The 21638-nt window shown below is 36.9% G+C and overlaps 1 protein-coding gene across 15 annotated transcripts in view; it reads left to right on the top strand.

The window, feature by feature from the left end:
* The window catches only part of FKBP5 (FKBP prolyl isomerase 5), a 98275-nt gene that overhangs the window by 4815 nt on the left and 71822 nt on the right, over positions 1–21638 (top strand). For 13 of the 15 annotated variants that reach the window (XM_059076380.2, XM_059076379.2, XM_067006074.1 and 10 more), the window contains one exon: positions 1064–1168. The exons of the other annotated variants lie outside the window; for them this stretch is intronic. The gene's annotated coding sequence lies outside the window, so the exon portion shown is untranslated. The remainder of the gene's footprint in view (positions 1–1063; positions 1169–21638) is intronic. 15 annotated transcript variants of the gene reach the window in all.

Here is a 21638-nt window from a genome sequence, read left to right as displayed (position 1 = left end):
CTTTTGAATTAGTCTTAGGTTAAAACATAATACTTATTAATAAAAATTGAAATGTCATCTTTCCTATCTTAAATTTACTTGCACTATGAACTTTATAAGGTCTTTTTAAAAATGAATTTATTTATTTATTTTTGTCTGAGCTGGGTCTTTGTTGCTGTGTGCGGGCTTTCTTTAGTTGCGGCAAGCCGGGGCTACTCTTTGTTGCGGTACGCCAAGGGCTTCTCATTGCTGTGGCTTCTCCTGTTGTAGAGCACAGGCTCTAGGCACCGTGGGCTTCAGTAGTTGTGGTTTGCAGGCTCTAAAGCGCAGGCTCAGTAGTTGTGGCGCATGGGCTGAGTTGCTCCGCGGCAGGTGAGATCTTCCCGGACCAGGGCTCGAACCCGTGTCCCCGGCATTGGCAGGCGGATTCTTAACCACTGTGCCACCAGGGAAGCCCTACAAGGTCTTTTAAAATATCTTTGTTGGTCCTAGGTGGACCTCTCAGAATCCATTTGTAGAGACACACACACATATATATACACACACACACATAAATACATACACACAGGTAGATAAAGTATCTATGCTATATATATTAGCGTTATATATGTATATATATAAATCAATCCATCTCTCTATACTATGTGACTTCACAGGCTTATTTATATGTGAAACCTTTTTTTTAAATGAAATCTTATGACACCAAGAGGAATAAAGTACATGTACACAGAAAGACTGATAAAAATATTCATAGCAGCTTTTTTCACAATAGTAATGAACTAATGATTCATACAGTGACATAGATGAATCTCAGAAATATTATTCAGAGCAAGAGAAGCCAAACACAAGTATGTACTATAAGATGACATTTATAAAAAATACAGGAACAGGCCAAACTTAGGTATGGTGATAGAAATCAGGACAGTGGTTCCTGGGTAAGGGCTGTGGATGACTGGAAAGGGGCAAAAAGGAACTTTTTAGGGTAATGGAAATATTCTATAACTTGATTTGGGAATCAAGCTATGGAATTCAAGTGTACACTTTTGGCGTAAGTTTTAATTTTCATGTAATTTTTAACTTACAGAACATTTGAAAGACCAGTACGAGGAACTTCCAGATTCACCAACTGTTGGTGTATACATTTGTTCACATTTACCCAGCTGAATACTTAAGATCCGTGTATTTTATGGTATGTAACTTTTACTTTTATAAGGAAAAAAACTATAAAAATTTGTTGAAGATGAGGAGAATGACCCTGTTATCTGAAAAACGTGAAATACCTCAATTTGAAATTAAGCAGTGCTTTAATAATGATGTAGGAGAAGAGAATTACTGACAGTCTTTTGTCCCTACATATATGTATCTATGCTGTTTCTCTTTGAAGTTTCATGGCAACATATTTCTGTTAGAAGAAACAAGATCCTGAAAATAATTCAAGGCGAACTGCCAGCCAGGAAACTGCTTTATTTTGTTATCCTGTGTAAGTCACCTAGGGAATGAGACTGATACCTAGCGATAGCTTCCTGGAAATTGAAGGTAGTGATAATTCCTGTTAAGAGAGTTGCACACCTTCAGTGTGCTAGGTTTTGCACAAACATGCAATCTTTACTGTCCTGGAACTCACCAGACAAAGAAGAGGCAAACAAAGCTGGTTGTCATTTTTGGGTGGTATTTATAGTAGGGGGAAGGATTGGTGCTTGTAAACCATATAAACTAATCTTGATCGTAGATAAGTGGTATATCTAAGGTGGTGAATTTGATGTTCACTGTTACTTTAAACTGTGATTTAAATAGGTTTAATTTAAAGCAAATCACTCTACAGCAGCCCTAAAACTATGTCAGCTGTTAAAACGTTCAGCTTTTTTTCTCGACTTACTATTTTCTATAATTTTAAATATGTGTTCTTCACAATTTAGGATTGGGCATTATTTATGGATATTCTTTTTTTTTTTTTGCTGTACATGGGCCTCCCACTGCCATGACCTCTCCCGTTGCGGAGCACAGGCTCCGGACGCGCAGGCTCAGCGGCCATGGCTCACGGGCCCAGCCGCTCCGCGGCACGTGGGATCCTCCCGGACCGGGGCACGAACCTGCGTTCCCTGCATCGGCAGGCGGACTCTCAACCACTGCGCCACCAGGGAAGCCCTGGATATTCATTTTTTAATTAGTTCTTTTGCATCCACATAAGAAATTTGTTTATTTGGTTATTTACTAGAGTGGAATATGATTTGAAGTAACAGAATGACTAGCCAGCAGTTTCAACAAATTAATCATTGATTAACTGGGGATGAACATTTATGTTGCCTTTACTAACAAAAACCATACATTTATATGGTCTGTATATTTTTCTTTAACAAATATAAGTTCTTTGAAGAGAAAAATGACAAATGTCCAACTCAGCCAACATGGATAAAAGGAGGACTTTCTCCATTTAATGAACATATTCATGTTTTCCACTTAATGAACATATTCATGTTCCTCTGAAATGACAGGGCCTTATCTCCCTTTCATATACACTAAATTTCATTGGTCTATTGAGCATGAATAAAACATTATTTGAAAAGTTTTTAGAATTTTGTTTGGAGTTGTCAAACCCTAACTGCAGATAGAACTTTAAAAATATCTGTAGGTAGTCTTTTTTTTTTTTTTTAGACATTTTTATTATTAAAGTTTCAAACATACACAGAACTGGAGAGAATAATAATGAACCTCCATATACCCATTCTTCAGATTTATTAATTATCAACATTTTGGTTAGTGTGCTTTTAAAAACTGATACATTCTCACAAATATTGTAAAATAGTAGTGGTATTAGTGTACCAGATTTTTCTCTCAATTTTTTTCAAAAATTTTGTTGTAAATAGAGAAACCTGAAAAGCAGTGTGTTTTAACTCAGAGACTTAACTTTGGACAATCAGTAATTATGAAACTATTTTTATTCTAAGTTCCTTTCTGTCAACTCATAGCCTGGAAAAAAAAAGATTAATTTTTTAGCTTTTTATTTATAATAAATTAGTCCAAATATTTTAATCTATAGAATAAGGTAGTACTGTTCATCTGGTAAGTTAGATTATCTTCAAAGTGTACTGTCTGAGGAATGCTGTTGTCTAAATGTTTTGCTGTTACTTTCTCTTTCTCTAAAAACTCAGTCTTTGCTGTGCTTTTTTAGGCTCCAAATCTATATCTTATGTCTAAACTCCAGGCCTTGCAAAACTGAGGCCCAGATTTTCACTTATGTCTTGAAACTAAATATGTTTAAATACCATCTCTGTAGCAACTGCACACCAACACCCCCTCTCTCCACCCCCAGTCAAAACGCTTCTCTTCCTGACTTTCCTCTTTAGCTGTTTGTGACACCATTATTCTTACTGGTCATTTTTTACTCTTCCTTTGCTTCTTAAGCTCAGTGAGTCACTAAATCACTTTGTTTTTAAATGTCTTTTTATCTTTTCGTCCTTTTTCATTTCCACTCCAGTTGTCCTAATTTGGGTAACATGTTAGCAGGAAGTTATCCCTAATCTATAATGAACTTCATACATATCAAAATTAAGATATGTTTCTAAAGTAAAATAGGGCATTTTCAGGGCTTCCCTGGTGGCGCAGTGGTTGAGAATCCGCCTGCCGATGCAGGGGATACGGGTTCGTGCCCCGGTCCGGGAAGATCCCACATGCTGCAGAGCGGCTGGGCCCGTGAGCCATGGCCGCTGAGCCTGTGCGTCCGGAGCCTGCGCTCCGCAACGGGAGAGGCCACAACAGTGAGAGGCCCGCGTACCACCAAAAAAAAAAAAAAAAAAAAAATAGGGCATTTTCTTCCCTTTCAGAGAAGGCTTCAGTCAGTCTTATAAGCAAACACATAATTTTTAAGGGCTAGGAAATCATTATACTTAAACCAAGGTGATAGAGATGATTTCCAAATCACTCAGCTCAAATAACCTGGTGAACGATGGCCAGCAGGGCCCACAGTTTATCAAGGGATATAGGCAGCAGACTTTTTTGGACCATGGAAATAGCCCAGAATGAGTTCCTTCCAGCCCAGAATATCTGCAGGTGCTTTGCAGTGGGGGAAATACTGAGTATATAAAACACATTTTCAGGACTTCTTGTGTTTTTATGGAAAAATAAAGATCTGTGGGTTTACCCGAAAATCCTTCTATTCCTTGTGGCATATTTCCTGACCAAGATAGTTCTTATCAAAAAGCCATTATGCCGAAAGTGACATGATACTCTTACCTCATTACTTTTCCTTCTTTTTACAGGCTCCTAGAATTGACGTTTGTCAGAAAGATAGGAACCTGAGGTTAGTTGGGAAGATATAAAATAGAAATGGGAAAATAAGTGATATCCATTCTACTTCCCACTAGCAGTCGTCCACCCTCCAGTGGTCTTGGGCCTGAGTCCTTTACAGATGGATTGTAGCTTATCAACTTGGCTTGCTTTTGGTCAGCTTATGGAGCTCCTTCTTCTTTCTGCTCTTCTGGGAAATGTTTGAATTTCCTCCTGGTAGAAATCAAGACCCAATTTAAGATTGCAGACTTTGGGGATAAGAGAATAAAATTTGATATTGTTTTAGATAATCCAGAATATCTGATTATTTTCTTCTATGGGAAGTAGGAATAATATGGGGATTCTGAGATGCTTATGCAGAAATTAATTTAATAGTTATAAGAGTGGAAAATGGAAGAGAAAATTACACCATTTCTAGGAAGCCTAGTATAGTAGGCATAGACAGGGATGAGATTCAGGAATGTTGCTACATGATCTTGGGCAAGTTAAAGTTACTTAACCTTACTGAGCCTTATATTAATTGTAAAATGAATGCATTGGATTAGATAGTGTTCTAAGGTCTTTTTGCAGCTCTGAAATTCTAAAATGAGTGGTTTTTCAGGGGAAAAACTCCTGATTTATATACTGTTCCTAGTTAATGATTTTTTCAGTGTTTGTTTCACCTACGTATTTTTCTGTTTCCATTAGAAGTTAGGAAAAGAAATAATTAAAGGAGTCAGCATTCGCAAAATGAATTAGATTTTAGTGTTTTCGTGTATCTACATCTCTCTACTGGATTTATTCTGGACTCACTTTCACCTTCTATTTGTGTCCACTCCTGCTTTTCTTGCTTTTTCTTAACTTGGCTATACAGTGTGACTTTCATCTCCCTCTTTTTGCTGCTTCTTGCTACTGGTTTTTTCTAGCTGTCCATTGCCCATATTTCATTATGGACATGGAATTCGTCAAATTGACCCTTGAGTCTGAGCTACTGATAAATTAAATTTAGACATCCTAATAGTTGTCAGGATTAGTGGGATCCTTCTACTCTATAATACAGAAATGAGAGAGCTGAGTCCTAGGGTAGAGGGAGTGGGGGAAGCCTGAAGGGAGAAGGAATGGGATGGAAGAGTTTCCAAGGATTATTTAGATATTTTGATTTAAAATATAAGTTAAAATCTTTCTTAAGTTTTGATGATGGTGGCTCTGCCTGTGATATCAAAGTTTGGTCCTGAAGTCTTAGTACACTGTGAGTTTCATGAGGGCAGCAGCTGTGCCTCTAATTCTGAACCCTTGGTGTTCAGCATAGTGCTGCAGAGTAAGTGAAAGTTGAACTGAGTTGTTGTTAGGACTGATTCTTTCTTCAGGGTGTTTTGTGGTTGGCTGGAGATTAAGATTCTGGTTAGACCCTTAAGTAAGACTGTCACCACCACTTTGGGATATGGGACAAGATATGTAGCTTCTCTCTAAGCCTCAGTCTCCTCATCTGTAATAATGGGAGGTCCAGGCAGTATTAATACCTACCTAAGGGTTGTGAGGAATAAATGAGACAATACATATAAAGTACTTAGCCCAGAACCTGGCATATGTCTTCAATAAATATTAAATGCTATTATAGTTTCATTAATAAGCACTTTTGTGTTCCAGATGATAAGTTCTGTTAGGTTCTAAGCAGTGTTGTTACAGAATAAATAAGACAAAATCCTGTCCTTAGAAAAGATAGAACATGTGCACAAAAGATAAATAACAACCTAGGTCTTGTGGTAAGTGACAAAGGAGTGGTTTACTTAAGGTCTCAAGAGGCAGGAATAATTGCTAAGAAGGTGAGAACTTCAGGAAGGTGACAGAACTCCACCTAAGCCTTGTAGGACTAGTTAGCAAGTTAGGAGGACAGGCTCCTTGGAGCCATTTTATCTGTGTTGGAATCCTGACTCTGCTACTGTTTAATCTTTAGCAAGTTACTTGACCTCCTTCCTAGGACTGTTGAGAGAATTAAATGAGTTAATACATGTCAGGTGCTTAGAATGGTGCCTCAAACATGGTTAGAGCATGATAAATTGTTATTATAAATTGAAAGAAGGGAGAAAGCATTTGACAGAACACTGAGTGACAATGAAGGGGAGATATCATAGGTTTGTGTGAAATGATGAAGCCAAATGAACTGGAGGGAATAACCTGTTGGAAAATAGTGAGTGATTATGTTAGGGCAGAATTATGAATGATTAAGCCAGGGAGTATGGCATCTTTTCCATATGGACTGGGGGAACTTGGGAAGATTTCTTGGGTTATTTTTAAAGCATTCTTGTGTGTTACAAATAACATTTCTAAGTCTGTATCTCTAGCATTTCTCACTATCTTTCCTGATGTCAGTATAACTGAAACTACTATCATACTAATTTTGACAATGAAGCTCATGATCCTCTATTCTGAACCATTATGCCTCTTTAATTTGTCCATTTGTTTTTGTAAACATGTATTTTGGGCTTTCTCTTTTTCTCTCCATAGTCTAGTTGTTTACATAATTCTTATTCCTTTTCTCCAGAGTTTAGTGGATTTCTGCTGTTTTCCTCTCTGTCCTCAAAAATCCCAGTCTAGATCCTAAACCACCGAAGTCATAAAGTAGAAAGGGCCAGGGAGAGGGAAAAAGGGGGAGGAAGGTAGGGAAGTATGCTCTAGTCAAGCAGTCTTATTGTACAGATGAGGAAGTTGAGGTCCAGAGGAAGTAAAGTCAGGATCCACAGCTAATTAATTAGTGGCTTGTACCTTTTAGAGCTAAACTAGGGCTGCTTTTTTACTGTCATCCTAGTATGATTCTTAACCATCTGGGTGGGAATTACAGTAGTACTACCAATAATCTTTCTACTAACAGCTATCAAACACCAAGGTAAGAAATAATTTTACTGCCAGGAATAATGTGGTAATAATTCACTCTATTCTTAATGAGAAGCCCATGATCACACTTCTTGGACAGGCATTACTATTCTTAAAGTAATATTTAAAACCAAGGCTCCAGGGCTTCCCTGGTGGCACAGTAGTTAAGAATCCGCCTGCCATTGCAGGGGACACTGGTTCGATCCCTGGTCTGGGAAGATCCCACATGCCACGGAGCAGCTCAGCCTGTGTGCCACAATTACTGAAGCCTGTGCACCTACAGCTCGTGTTCCGCAACAAGAGAAGCCACTGCAATGAGAAGCCTGCGCACTGCAAGGAAGAGTAGCCCCTGCTCACCGCAACTAAAGGAAACCTGCGTGCAGCAACGAAGACCCAAGGCAGCCAAAAATAAATAAAATAAATTTATTTTAAAAAATAAAATAAAAAATAAATTAAACCAAGGCTCCAAAATCTGCTTTAGGAACAAAATGGTTTCTTTCTTTTATTTTTAGAGTTGTAAATTATAAATATAATAGTGTTGTAAACATAAATATTATTCTCAAAAAAAGTGGACTTCTGTTTCTATCATGGTGGAACACAGGTTCTTTAACAGAGTGGTTGATAGTCCAGTAAAATTAGCATGAAAAGTTGGGAACTATCATACTTTCACCTCGCAGCCCCCAGCCGTGTACTTCTACTAGTACAGTAGTCTCCAAGTTTACATCTTCTTTCGTCTCTTACATTTTACCATATGCCACACATAATGGTGAGAAACTTACTTAAGCATTGTTTTCTTCTATATTGTTTTCCTACCTAGATGCAATGTGATAGAATGTCTTTTATAAAGCCCTAAGCTTAGTGTCTGGATACTCTAGTTGCTCAGTAAGTACTCCCTTCCCTTTTTACAGAGCACGTAATTTTTTCTCATTAATGTCAGTTTCTCATCTCCAAATCACTGTCACACTACTTTTCTTCCCTTGAAATATCTTGTTTTAAATTTGACAAGATGCTTTCCCTGCATTTTGAAAATTTGTGTGACGTACAAATACTCTTTAGTCACTTTAAGCATAATTTTGTCATAAAATTATCTCACAGCTGGTAATCTTTTCAGGTTCTATATTCTTTCCCATGATTAAAGAAAGAAAAAGTGCCATGGGTTACATAAAAATACCCTAGACCTCTCTGCTCATCCTGCCATATTCCTTAAAAAAAAAAAAAAAAAGAAAAAAAGACTTCTAACTGGATTCATTTTTACTGAAATACTAATTTTTCTTTATCATTTTCAAACACTGTGAAGTTGAATTGTATAATACACAAATATCTATACAAAAGAATTTTGTCCATGTCCTCAGTGCTTTGTATCAGATGACTTAGTTGTATTCCCCATGGTTTGGTTTCTTTTTCCTGTCTTCATTTTTCTGAAGGGAGAAGGGATTTTTTTCTCTTATGATCTGTGACTTGTTTTGTATTTAGATGATTACTCTTTATAACAAATTTTAACTTCTATTTATGCTATTAGGGGGGAAGAGAAATGCTTCAAAATTAAATTTTAGATTTCTTTTTTGAGGGCTGTGTGTGTGTGTGTGTGTGTGTGTGTGTGTGTGTGTGTGTGTGTTTCTCTCAGCCCCTTTCTTCAGATAATATATAGGAGTTTGTTTCTGTTTTTAAATTTTTTTAATGTTGAACTGTATTATTGTTGTTTGAAAGAAGTCTGTTAAGCTATATTTTATGAGTGTTTACTAGCCTTTCCTTGTAAATTTATACAGTAATAGTATTATAAATTCTACTCTGTATAACTATGTTATATATACTATATATAATACTGTATTATATATGTTATATATATAACATAAATATAGTATATATTAATACTATATACTGTGCTGTATAGTATATAATACTATATAAATTATATAGTAATTTATATAGTAATATATTTTGCTGTTAACTTCATCCTTAGAATATTAACTTTTTTGTAATTTAACTTCTTTGGGTATGTCTTAGAATTCTCATATGTTGAGAGAGAAAGGAACAATTGGTTTTTGTAATTTTTATATAAATTATTTGGCTGTCTTCTTCCTTTTATTATCATTTTCTATTTTTTTATTTATGGCTTCTAAAAGTGAAGAGCTTTAATATTATGCATTCTTGTAGACCATAGTCTTTGTTACAAAATGTGTTCATTTCTCTTTTCCATGTTTAATATGACTATGCTTAGGTTTTCTGTTTAATTCATGGTATATTTTTGTTTAGTTTTAGGCTGGATTTGTCAGTTTGGGTTGTAGTTTCTTTTTGTCTTCGTGTTGTTTTTGTTCATTTTCTTAATATCTCATTTTATCTCCACTTAACAAACTTTTTGGTATTACCATACACTGAATATTTTCATATGTGTGTGTGTCTATAGTTTCTAAACACGTGTGACCAAGTTTCCCTCTTTTCTTAAGATTCCTAGGCTATTTAAATATTTTTATACCTGTTGTCTATTTTGCATCTAAAATACTGATAATAGTAAATAAGATTTTAGTACACTTTATGTGAGTTAATTTTTTATGAAATAAAATAACCAGTTTTGTTAGTAAATTAAAAACATTTAAAAATTACTAATACTTCTAACCTAGTGTCCCTAACTTAGTAATTTGTTTTGATCCTTGTGTCATTTTATCAGTCTTTTATTTTGAAAACTTACCAATGACTTTTCTAAAAGTGAATCATGAATTATGTGAAACAATTAACTTTGAAAGGGGAAAATAAATATATATTTTATGACCTACATTTTATATAAATTGGATTAACAGATTATTCAGTGATGTAAAGATATAATCTTTTAAATTGTTTCTTTATACTCTATATTCTATTCATTGAAAAGATTTGATAGCTTGTAATTAAAACTAAAAAGGCAAGAAACATTATAAATAGTCAGAAGTTAAGCATAAATCATTTGAGAAATAATGAGCAGGATGAGGGGGTGGAAAGAAATCTTTACAGCAATAATCTGAGGCAAAATATTTTCTGTATTTGAACATTAAATTTAGCTCTGAGCTTCCTGGCAAGCAGGAGAAAAAAGGAAACAGGATGGGTTTCATAGTTATTGTCTGATAAAGAAAGCTTATCAGTTTTTCATGGGAGAGAAACTTTTTCTGAGTTTTAAGTTATAAAAGGAGGTTATGTGAATTCTTAATAAGGAATATAACTTATATTTCCATTTTATAGCTTAATTCCTGCTATTGCTGTGTTAGCTGTGATATACCATTTATATGCACTGTAGTTATATTTAGTCATATTAAGTTCACATCCACTGTTGTCAGGAGTGGAAATACCATGGCTAGGGTGTGTTTATGTATTGCCTCTAGAATTGTAGCCATTGACGAACAGGAAACTGAAAGCTAAAAGTTCAGGAAATGTATTGTATTTAGACTTTGTGGAAAAAATATATATGATGCTTAACTACTGAAATCCATGGCTGTTTGAAGACTGAAAAATTTATGTGTGCATTTAGTTAGAGAATAATATTATGGATTCTTATAACAATGCTGTCAGATGCTTAAATATGATAATAAATACAGTATGCACATTGTGTGCCAGGAAAATTGTGCAATGCTAGAAAAAATGCAATGGATTATTATATGTGTTCAGCTATAGTCTCAAGAAATAAAACAGCTGGCACAGCAGTTGAATTCTTCAAGGATATCTTATTTTCAGAGAATTACTACAGAGTTTTGGTTTTAGTTTTAGTTCCAGGGAAGGAGAGGTCCCTGTTTTATAAGACAGTCCATTTCACTCTTAGGAAATTCTAATGGTTAAGTTTTATTTTCTCATATTGCATTGAAGTTTGTTCCCCTGTAATTTATTAATATACTCTATAGTTTTCTTAATGTTGAAAGGAAAATGGTTAACTGATAAAAAATTATTTTTTTTAATAAGGTGATTTTTTTAAAAAAATTTATTAATTTATTTATTTTGGCTGCTCCAGTCTTAGTTGTGGCATTCGGGATCTAGTTCCCCGACCAGGGATCGAACCTGGGTCCCCTTGCATTGGGAGCTCGGAGTCCTACCCACTGGACCACCAGGGAAATCCCGATAAAAATTATTTTAAAAGTTAAATATATTTCAAATGCTTGGGTTTGGGGGTTTTTTTGTTTGTTTTAGGATTGTGGCATTTTAGGTGCCTTATGAAATACTACCTGTAGGAGCTTTATTTTTGACGTTGTTTAAAAGATTTCTGTCAGGGCTTCCCTGGTGGAGCAGTGGTTGAGAGTCCGCCTGCCGATGCAGGGGACCCGGGTTCGTGCCCTGGTCTGGAAAGATCCCACGTGCCGCGGAGCGGTTAGGCCCGTGAGCCATGGCCGCTGAGCCTGCGCGTCCGGAGCCTGTGCTCCGCAGCAGAAGAGGCCACAACAGTGAGAGGCCCGTGTACCGCAAAAAAAAAAAAAAAAAAAAAAGATTTCTGTCAGAGGATAAGTGATTAACATATATGCTGCGTAACCTGTATTTTCTCACTGTTTCTATACTTAGCTATTTTAACAGGATGTGATTTATATGGTTTCAGCATTCTTTGAGACAGCATCAAGTTTTAATAGCTTTTTAGAAATGGGAATTTTCTAATGTATTTTTGTTGCTGTTCTGTTTCAACAAAAGCGATCAGTTATGACTGTTTTCACTGCCAGTTTTGTGATTTGAAGTTATAGTCACACAGAATATTCAAGGACCACATTAAATGAGAATTCTATTTATTACAAAGTTCTTTTAGGAAATTTAGCTGTATTATATGTCAGCACTTATAATCATTTTAATAGCCTCATTAAAATTAGCCTCTTTTCGGGATTGATTTGGATTTGAATCTGTTAGGGTCATGTGTTCACCTCTGAACTGTTGGGGTGGCCAAGGGGATAAAAAGCTCTGAATGGCAGAGACTGGGGATTGGGCCCACCCCAGGAGGTGAGGAGCAGTGATTCCCCAGTGGAAAGTCCCAGAATGCTGTTTGCATCAGAGGGTGCAATGGGCTCTGGGCTGACAAAACAAGGAGTCTCTACAAGGCCAGACCATAAAGGGCCTGGTATAATGGGTTAGGGGGTTGGACTTTAGGCAGTAGCTATCTGTTGGTGCAACAGAAGGTTCTTTTTAAGAACAATTTTTACTTCCTTCTTATTGTATAGTACATGGTTATTGTAGAAGAATTTAGTAAGTAAATATAAATCAATGAGGAAAATAAAAACTTCCTATAATGTTTTTTTCTTTTGAGTTTTCTTAGCTAATTTCCCTTAAATTTCATTTAACATCTAAATTACTTTTAAAATTTTGTTTATTTGAAATGGTCCTTGTTCAGTTGTTCTTTCACAAATTGTGTTTCTGTTAACTTTTAAAATTAATTATGAAGGAAATAGTTAATAACATTTAAAGCCTTTGTTTTTGTTTGATGTAATTATTCTATTAATTTGTATCTATTTTATGGGAAACCGTAGGCACAATAGGCATAATGAGAACACAGACCTGGAAGTCAGAGTGGTTCTTACAGGGGAAACAAGAAAAATGGAGCAGGGACTAGGTCTGTCTTGTTCATGGTTATGGCAGTATCATCAGGCACAATGCCTGACACATAGGAAGTGTTCCATAAATAGTTGCTGAATGAATGGATGAGTTTCTCATTAAGCACTTTGAGTACTCATATTTCCTGCACTGTGGATAATCAAGATCAATTATATTCATCTGAAGTTAAGAGTCTTTGCTGTGCTCTGCCCTTTTTTAAAAATGAAAATTGAATAAATTGATTATTTTTTAAAAAAGATACGTATGTGTGTACGTACATGTGCACACACACAGTACAAAAAGTAAAAATCCCTTGTTTCTTCGCCTGAATCCCATTCTCCAGAATTTGCTACTATTATATTTTTTCTAGTTATTTTCTTGCATTTACAAAAGTATATGCATTTTCGTCATACAAATAGAATAGTAATTCACACTGTTGTATAACTTGCTTTTTCCACCTTCATGCCATTCTTAAACATCTTTCCCTATCAATTCATATATAACTGCTTCTTTATTTTTTTATTTTTAAATTTTTTATTTATTAATTTTGGGCTGTGTTGGGTCTTTGTTGCTGTGTGTGGTCTTTCTCTAGTTGCGGTGAGTGGGGCTTTTACTCTTTGTTGCGGTGCATGAGCTTCTCACTGCAGTGGCTTCTCTTGTTATGGAGCGTGAGCTGTAGGTGCACAGGCTTCAGTAGTTGTGGCTCGCGGGCTCTGGAGCGCAGGTTCAGTAGTTGTGGCACATGGGCTTAGTTGCTTCGTGTCATGTGGGATCTTCCTGGACCAGGGGACCCATGTCCCCTGTGTTGGCAGGTGTATTCTTAAACACTGCGCCACCAGGGAAGTCCTGCTTCTTTATTTTTTTATTTTTTATTTTTTTTGGTATGCGAGCCTCTCACTGTTGTGGCATCTCCCGTTGTGGAACACAGGCTCCGGATGCACAGGCTCAGAGGCCATGGCTCACGGCCCTAGCTGCTCTGCGACATGTAGGATCTTCCTGGACCGGGGCACAAACCCATATCCCCTGCATTGACAGGCAGACTCTCAACCACTGCGCCACCAGGGAAGCCCCCTGCTTCTTTATTTTTAATTGCTGCATAATATTCCATTGTGGAGATGTATAATAATAGTCAATTAAGGAAATTTCGATTGTTCCCCCCCCTTTTTTTTAACCATTACAACAATGTTGTGTTTAATATTCCTTCCACATATAATTTTGTTTTCTTCTGTGAGAATATCTATAGGTAATTTCCCGGAAGTGCTACTGCTGGGCTAAAGGATATTTACACTTACACTTTTTATAGATGTTGGAAAATTCACCCTTAAAGATAGTATACTACTTTTCACTCTCATTTAAGGATATGTGGTGTTATTTTTTAATAACTACATACTTTCATTTTGTGGATTACAAGGGTTCAGCTTTTGAAGATGAATCCTTATGGTAATTTGAGTTGTCAGAAGATGATGGATTAAGTCATATATTCCCACTGCCTGACATAAGTAGTTGAAGTCAAGTGAAAGGTGGTGGACTGTACTCTCTTCAGACCTATAGTGTGCATTGCACTGATCCAGATGTGGAAGATCAAGTTGTTTGTTTTCTAGGGTTTTGTCTCCTTAGTATGTTTAAGCTAAACATTCATGAGTGACAGTCTGAAGGGGTGGAAGGCCCTGAGTGCTGATTTGAGAAGTTTAGTTTTATTATGCTGGGGAGCTATTTTAAGTCCTTGAACTGGGGTGTGTACCATGTGAGAGAGGTTTACTGGCAGTATGTACAGAATGAATAGAAGGGAGTAGGCTGGAGGTAGGCAGGTCAGCTGGAGGGCTGTGGTGACTCAGGAAGGAAAGGAAGAAAACCCAGAATGTGGTGATAGCTATGGAATTGGAAAGTAAGATAATAGGAAACACAATGAACAGTTGGCAGGTCCTGTTGATTAAATGGAGAAAAATTAAAGTTGTAGGAGAATAGCCAGACAATAGAGATGATAAAGTAAATGGAGAAGGAGCCAATTTTGAAAAAGTGAATTTTCTTTAAAAAATAGGGACATAAAAGTGTCCTGAAGTATTGAGTATCTATAGCCAGGCAATTTGGGAGAGATTAAAAACAGGAGAAAGGAAGAGGGAGAAATTATAACTAGATCTGGAAGTTATCTTAATAGAGGCCATATTTGAAATTAAGAGTGGATGAGTTCTGGTATGAAGTGGTTGACAGGAAAAGCTGTTGATTGAAAACTGCATTTTGAAAAGAGATACTTGCAATAATAGGAGATGGGATGAAAGAGTAATCAAGGAAAGAAGAAGTAGGTAATCTGAGGAGTAGGAAAAGAATCGGGAGCAATGTTACTGGGATCTCACCTTCACTCTTTTTCTGTACATATGATTCTGTATTTACTGGATGTTTTCCAGGTAACCACCATGTTCTTTCTTTGGTGTAATACCTCAGAAAATTTGGGTGTGAATATTTTAAAGATGGAGTTAGTTTTATTCCTAAAGTTGACTATTATACTTGAAAAAAGCTCTTGGAAAAGTAGTTTTGGTGTCATGTGCTATGTTCCTTCTGGTTTCATAAAATCTTTTCATCTTCTTTTAATATCTGTGGGTCTAAAACAAGAAAAAGTACAGCTTATAGTTGAATAGATAAAAGTCCAGATACCTTGTGCATTTTAACTGATCATTTAAAAAATGTTTCCTGGCAATTGAAACTTGGCTAATAACAAATTATAAGAATGCATATCTTTTTAGAAGAACATAGTATGAATTTAGAGTACACTATCTTGGTGCTTGTCTGTATGAAGCCTATTTGCTGGAAATAATCTAGAATCAAAGCCAGGAACCTGCAACTTCACTTGAGTCAGTGTGTGAAATGGTTCGAGTGCAGGCTCAGGAGTCATTCTGCCTCGTTCCACTGTGCACTAGCAATATTATGCACCTGAATTTCACCATCTGGAAACGCTAATAACAGTTCCTATATCAGGGTAATTAAGAGGATCCATCCTGGAACTTATATTCTAGTAAAGAGAGACGGGAAACTTACAGATAAATACATGTGCCAGGTGGTAAGTGGAGGGGAAAAAATTGTAGGATTGATTGCCATTGTTTCTGCTTTTTTTTTTTTTTTTTTTTTCAGTACGTGGGCCTCTCTCTGTTGTGGCCTCTCCTGTTGCAGAGCACAGGCTCCAGACACGCAGGCTCAGCGGCCATAGCTTACGGGCCTAGCCGCTCTGCGGCATGTGTGATCTTCCCGGACCGGGGCACGAACCCGTGTCCCCTGCATCAGCAGGTGGACTCTCAACCACTGCGCCACCAGGGAAGCCCTCTTGCTCTTTTATATTGGGTAATAGGGAGGGCCTTTCTGATAAGAAAGTGTTTGAACAGAGACCTGACGGAAGTGAGGGAGCAAACTGTGCAGCTGTTTGGGGCAAGAGTTCCAGGCAGAGGGGACAGCAAGTGCAGAAGCCCTGAGTAGGGATATATTGAAGGGTGCAGCAAGAAAGCCAGTGTCACAAAAGCAGAGTGAGTGAGAGGAGGAGCAATAGGAAATAATTTCAGAGATAGCCACTGACCGGCATGTGGGGTTTTAAGCATAAGAAGGACTGGATTTTATTCTGTGTGAGATGGGAAGCTCTTGGAGGATTGCCAGAGAAAAATTTTTTTGAAGTCAGTCTGATTGTCACTTCTTTTCTTTAAAATGCTCCAGTTCTCTATTTCCTTTGGAATAAAGTTCAAATGCCTTATTCTGGCACACAGGGTCCTTCACAGTCAGGCCTCTGCCTATTTATTTAGCATCATCGGCCTCCTTCCCACATGTACACTTCACTTTAGCTAAATTGGATTACGTGCAGTTCCCTGCATGGGTCACGATGATTTGTGTCTTTGTGTTTTTCTGCATGCTGTTTGCCTTGGGAGAAACTCTCCTCCTTAGCTCCCATGGTCATTGGCTCTGTTTTAGAGGGTCCTCTTTGTGTTCCCAGAGCACCCTGTACCTTGTTCTGTCACCATTCCCTCCCCTAGCCACTTTGTACTCAAGCCGCATAGTCTTGGAATGTGCTGTGTTCTTTTACCAGCCTTGATTTTACTCTTGCCACACCCTTGCCGGTTGAAATTATGCCCACCCTTCAAGAACCAGCTCAAACACTGCCGTCTTTTCTCTACTTTATAAACTGCTATCTTTCCCTACCCTCATAAATACTTCATAGCTCAGTTATAAGTAATCATAGTTACCTTGAATTAAAATGTTTCTTTGCCTTACCTCACACAAAATCCTTGGACTTACTCATTTTCAGTTTCCATTGTAGCCCCCAGTATAGGGTCTTGTACAGATTTCACGTTCAGTAGATGCTCCAGGTATGCAGGATTCATATGATAATTAGAAAACTATTGGGTTTCAAGCTGCTAAGGACCAAAAGCAGCAAAAATGAACAATTAAAGTGAGATGCCTATTAAATTAACAAAACAAATTTATTATAACATCATGTTGATGATGGCATGATTACTCTGGTTCTCTCATATATTTGCTACTAGTGCCAAAAACTGGTGCACCCCTTTTGAAATGTAGTTTGGCACAATGTATTCAGGCATATAAATGTCCGTGTTTTTTGAGGTGGTGATATCACTTCTGGAAGTCATCTTCAGAAAATAGCACAAACTAGAATAACAATTATAATAGCTACCTCTACCACTAATGTTGACAGTTTACTATGTGACAGGCACCATGCGGAGCCCTTTACCTGCGTCACTTAATTTAATTCTCAGAATTCCAAGAGGTGTGAATACTGTTAACCTCATGTCATATATGGGGAAATTGAGGCACAAAGAAGTTAACTGACTTGCCTGAGATCGTACAGCTGCTATGTTGTCAAGCCAAGATTCCTACTAACAGAATTCATACCCTTAATTATATGATATGGTAAAAGCCTAGGCACAAAACTGTTCACAGCAGTGTTACGTAGAATAGATAAGTTGGAAGCAATGTATATCATTAATTATGGTCCATCCATTTGATAGAATAATAGAAAGCTGGATAATAGAATAGATTTATTGAAATAAAATTCACATAGCATAATATTCACCCCTTTTAAAGTGTACAAGTCAGTGGTTTCCAGTATATTCAGAGTTATACAACTATTACCATTATCCCACTTCAGAACACTTTATCACCCCCAAAGAAATCTCATACCTGTTAGCAGTCACTCTCTATATCCCCATTGCCCTAGAAGATCACCAGTCTATTTTCTGTCGCTATAGATTTGCCTGTTCTGGACATTTCATATAAATGGAATTGTACAAAATATGGCATTTTGTGTCTGGCTTTCATTTAGCATAATATTTCATGGTTCATGTTGTAGCATGTTATTAGTACTTCATTGCTTTTCATTGCTGAATAATATTCCACTGTGTGGATATACCACATTTTGTTTATCCATCATTAACTAATGAACATTTGGGTTGTTTCTACTCTTTAGCTGTTATGAATAATGCTGTTATGAACATTCATGTACAAGTTTTTGTGTGGACATGTTTTCATTTTTCTTGGAATTGTTGATCAAATGATACTGTTTAACTTTTAGAGGAACTGCCAGACTGTTTTCCAAAGCAGCTGTATCATTTTACCTTTCCACTAGCAACGCATGAGGGTTTCACCTTCTCCACATCTTTGTCAATACTTGTTATTATCTGTCTCTTTGCTAATAGCCATCCTAGTGGGTATGGAGTAGTATTGCACTGTGGTTTTGATCTGCATTTCCCTAATGACTAATGATGTTGAGCATCTTTTCATGTGCTTATTGGCCATTTGTAAATCTTATTTGGAGAAATGTCTGTTTGAATCCTTTGCCCCTTTTTTAACTGAGTTATTTTCTGTTATTGAGTTAAAGGTGTTCTTAGTATATTCTAGATACAATCTCATTATCAGATACATGATTTGCAAAATTTTTCTCCCATCCTGTTGTGTTGTGTTTTCACTTTCTTGATGGTGTCTGTTGTAGCACAAAAGTTTTTAATTTTCATGAAGTCTAATTTATCAATTTTTAAAAATTGCTTTCAGTTTCACATAAGAAACATTGCCTAATCCAAGGTCAATGAAGATTTACCCCATGTTTTCTTCTAAGAGTTTGGTAGTTTTCACTCTTACACTGAGGTCTTTGGTCCTTTTTGAGTTCCTTTTTGTATATTGTGTGAGGTAGGGTGTCCAACTTTGTGATCTTTTGCATATGGAGATCCAGCACCATTTGTTGAAAAGGCTGTTCTTTCTCCCATTGAATTGTCTTGGCACCTTTTTCAAATATCAGTTGTCCATAAGTGTAAGAGTTTATTTATCAGCTCTCAATTCTATTCCATTGATCTATGTGTCTGTCCTCATCCTAGTGCCACACTATCTTGATTACTGTCACTTTGTAGTAAGTTTTAGAACCATGACGTGAGTCCTCCCAACTTTGTTCTTTTCAACGTTGTTTTGGCTATTTTATTCTGTTTGCTGTGAACCTATAACTGCTCTTTAAAATAAAGTCTGTTTTTAAAAAAGGCCTCCTGAATTTTAATGTTGGGATTATGGTGAATTCTTTTCTCCTTTCTTTATTTCTCAAACTTTCTGTAATATATAACTATATTATATTTATAATTTTAAAATTTTAAGTCTTGGCTAATAGAATACTATTTTTTTTAACTGAAGAGGCAGCTCTTAGCTCTGTAGCTAAAAACCAGAGTTACCTAACTTTCCAGGAAGAATGTATGAAAGTGAAGAGCTGGGGCATAACGTTATGGTTAGAATGAGCCAGTCTCAGATTTAACACTCAGCTCCATGAATGCTCCTTTCTGTCGCCAGTTTCCTTCAGTTTCTTTTTCACCTTCTCACTCTCCATTAAAAGCCCTCCCTCACACGCTAAGACTTTCCTCAGAACATTAGGTGAAATTTTTGGAATCTGGCTAGTCTGTATAATTGCCATTGAGAAATGGAAAGAATTGTGATTGAGTAGCATGAGGGCAAGGACCCAGATAATGCAGTCTGAGCCACAGAAGTCACTTTGATGGAAGGTGATTTTGGGGTGGGGGGGAGTCATCCAAGCAGAGCTCTTTATGGCCTTCTCTGCCCTTGTTGTGTTCTATCAATTTCTTTGCAGCTGTATATGTTGTTTTCTTATGAAATCATATGCTGAGGGCAGAGATCTGCAGGTGGTGCTAGGCGTAGTTAAAAGTTTAAATAGACACACAGAGAAACAAGCCATGTGACTTGGTGACAGCCTGCTCTTCCTATGTTGTTTGTAAGTACCACTACAGAGTGTGCATGTTCTAAAGTTTGGGGACTTTCTTTCCAGTTGAAGCAGTGTTAAAATCTCAGTTTATTATTATTTTTTGCATATAATAGGTGTCCATTTGAGGTTTGTTCCAAAACAAAAGCAAGTTTTATAGACCTGCTAAAGATTGTTAATACCAGTGTCAACCACAAGCCAACTTTTTTGTAGCATTATGACTTTGAAGTATTAAGATGATTAACAATGTATTTTTTTAGTTGAATTAATCAAAGGAAGGGGAAAACAGTTTTTAACTCAGATTTTTAAAAATTGTGGTATATTTATTAATGGCATTTAGAAATGTAAAATCATAATGTTTTTATTTTTATAAGGCTTAAACTTATCATTTTCTTACATAGATTAAAGAAAAAATGAGATACCACAATTATCCAAATTTCCAGAAATATGCACAGAACCATAGTTTTGACTGCTGTCTTAAGATCAAGTACCTGCCATTTTAGGAGAGAGATGTCTTACTGTCAGTTACAGGCTTTGACTTTTGTATTGTCGTGGAAAAACGATATCCTTCAAATTTCAGACTGTCAAAATTAGTTCTAAATAATGTTTATTTTATAAGATATTTTCTTGCCACTTGAAATTCCATTCATAGTACTTGTGTCTTTTTACTGTGTCTCCCTTTTTCTGGCTTAAAAATACACTTGTGGGCTTGTGCTTCTGGCCAACGTGGAATAACAGAGATTGGATTTACTCTCTTGGCTGCAATCACATAACAAACAAACAAACAAACAAAAACCCCAGAAATACTATATGAAGTTTCGAACACTGACCAACTGGCAGCACAGGACAATGATTCCCAAGAAGGCAGAAACAAACAGATGAACCCTACAATTATCCTTGTTTACTGCCTGGAGAGAGTTTCTAGGCTGCATAAGGAGGGGAATCCCAGGCGGAGCCCATGTCTCCCTAGTTGAGGAGACAGGGCTGGAGGCCAAGAAGGCTATAGTTTGGAGAAGAGAGAGCTGCACAAGGAGGAAACTCCAAAGGTCTGCAGACAGTCTCCCTTAAGTCTTCGTATGAGTAATGATTAGTACTTAGGTTGTATGGAAGCTACCTGAAGCCAGGAACCACCCAAAAGGAGTAGAGGGGATAATCCCTGATTCTTTTTCAGGGTTAAAAATAGTTTGTGTTCCCACCAGCCAGAGGAAAAAACCTCGTAAGTCACAGAACACTGGGTAGAGTACTCAGAGGGTATTGCTCCAGCAGTGGTGCAAATGTAGACCTAAACTATAGACTGCTGTGATCCCTTCTAACAAAGCTTAAAAATAGGCCTTGGGCTTCCCTGGTGGCGCAGTGGTTGAGAGTCTGCCTGCCGATGCAGGGGACACGGGTTCGTGCCCCGGTCCGGGAGGATCCCACGAGCCGCGGAGCGGCTGCGCCCGTGGGCCATGGCCGCTGAGCCTGCGCTCCACAACGGGAGAGGCCCGTGTACCACACAAAAAAAAAAAAAAAAAAGAAAGAGAGTCATTTCATAAGATAAAGTGGTCAGTTCATCAAGTTGAATTAATAGTACTAAATATGTATTGTACCTAATAACAGAGTTTAGAAATACATGAACCAGAAATTAATAGAACTGAAAGGAGAAATAGATCCACAGTTATAGTTGGAGATTTCAATACCTTCTCAATAACTGATTGAACAAGTAGACAAAAACTTAGTAATGATTTAGAAGAGTTAAAGATTATCAACCAGTTGATCTAAT

The sequence above is a fragment of the Kogia breviceps genome, chromosome 10 (assembly GCF_026419965.1).
Source record: "Kogia breviceps isolate mKogBre1 chromosome 10, mKogBre1 haplotype 1, whole genome shotgun sequence".
Lineage (NCBI taxonomy): Eukaryota > Metazoa > Chordata > Mammalia > Artiodactyla > Physeteridae > Kogia > Kogia breviceps.
Note: the sequence above shows the minus strand (reverse complement) of the source record. Positions and strands in the feature narration are given on the sequence as shown.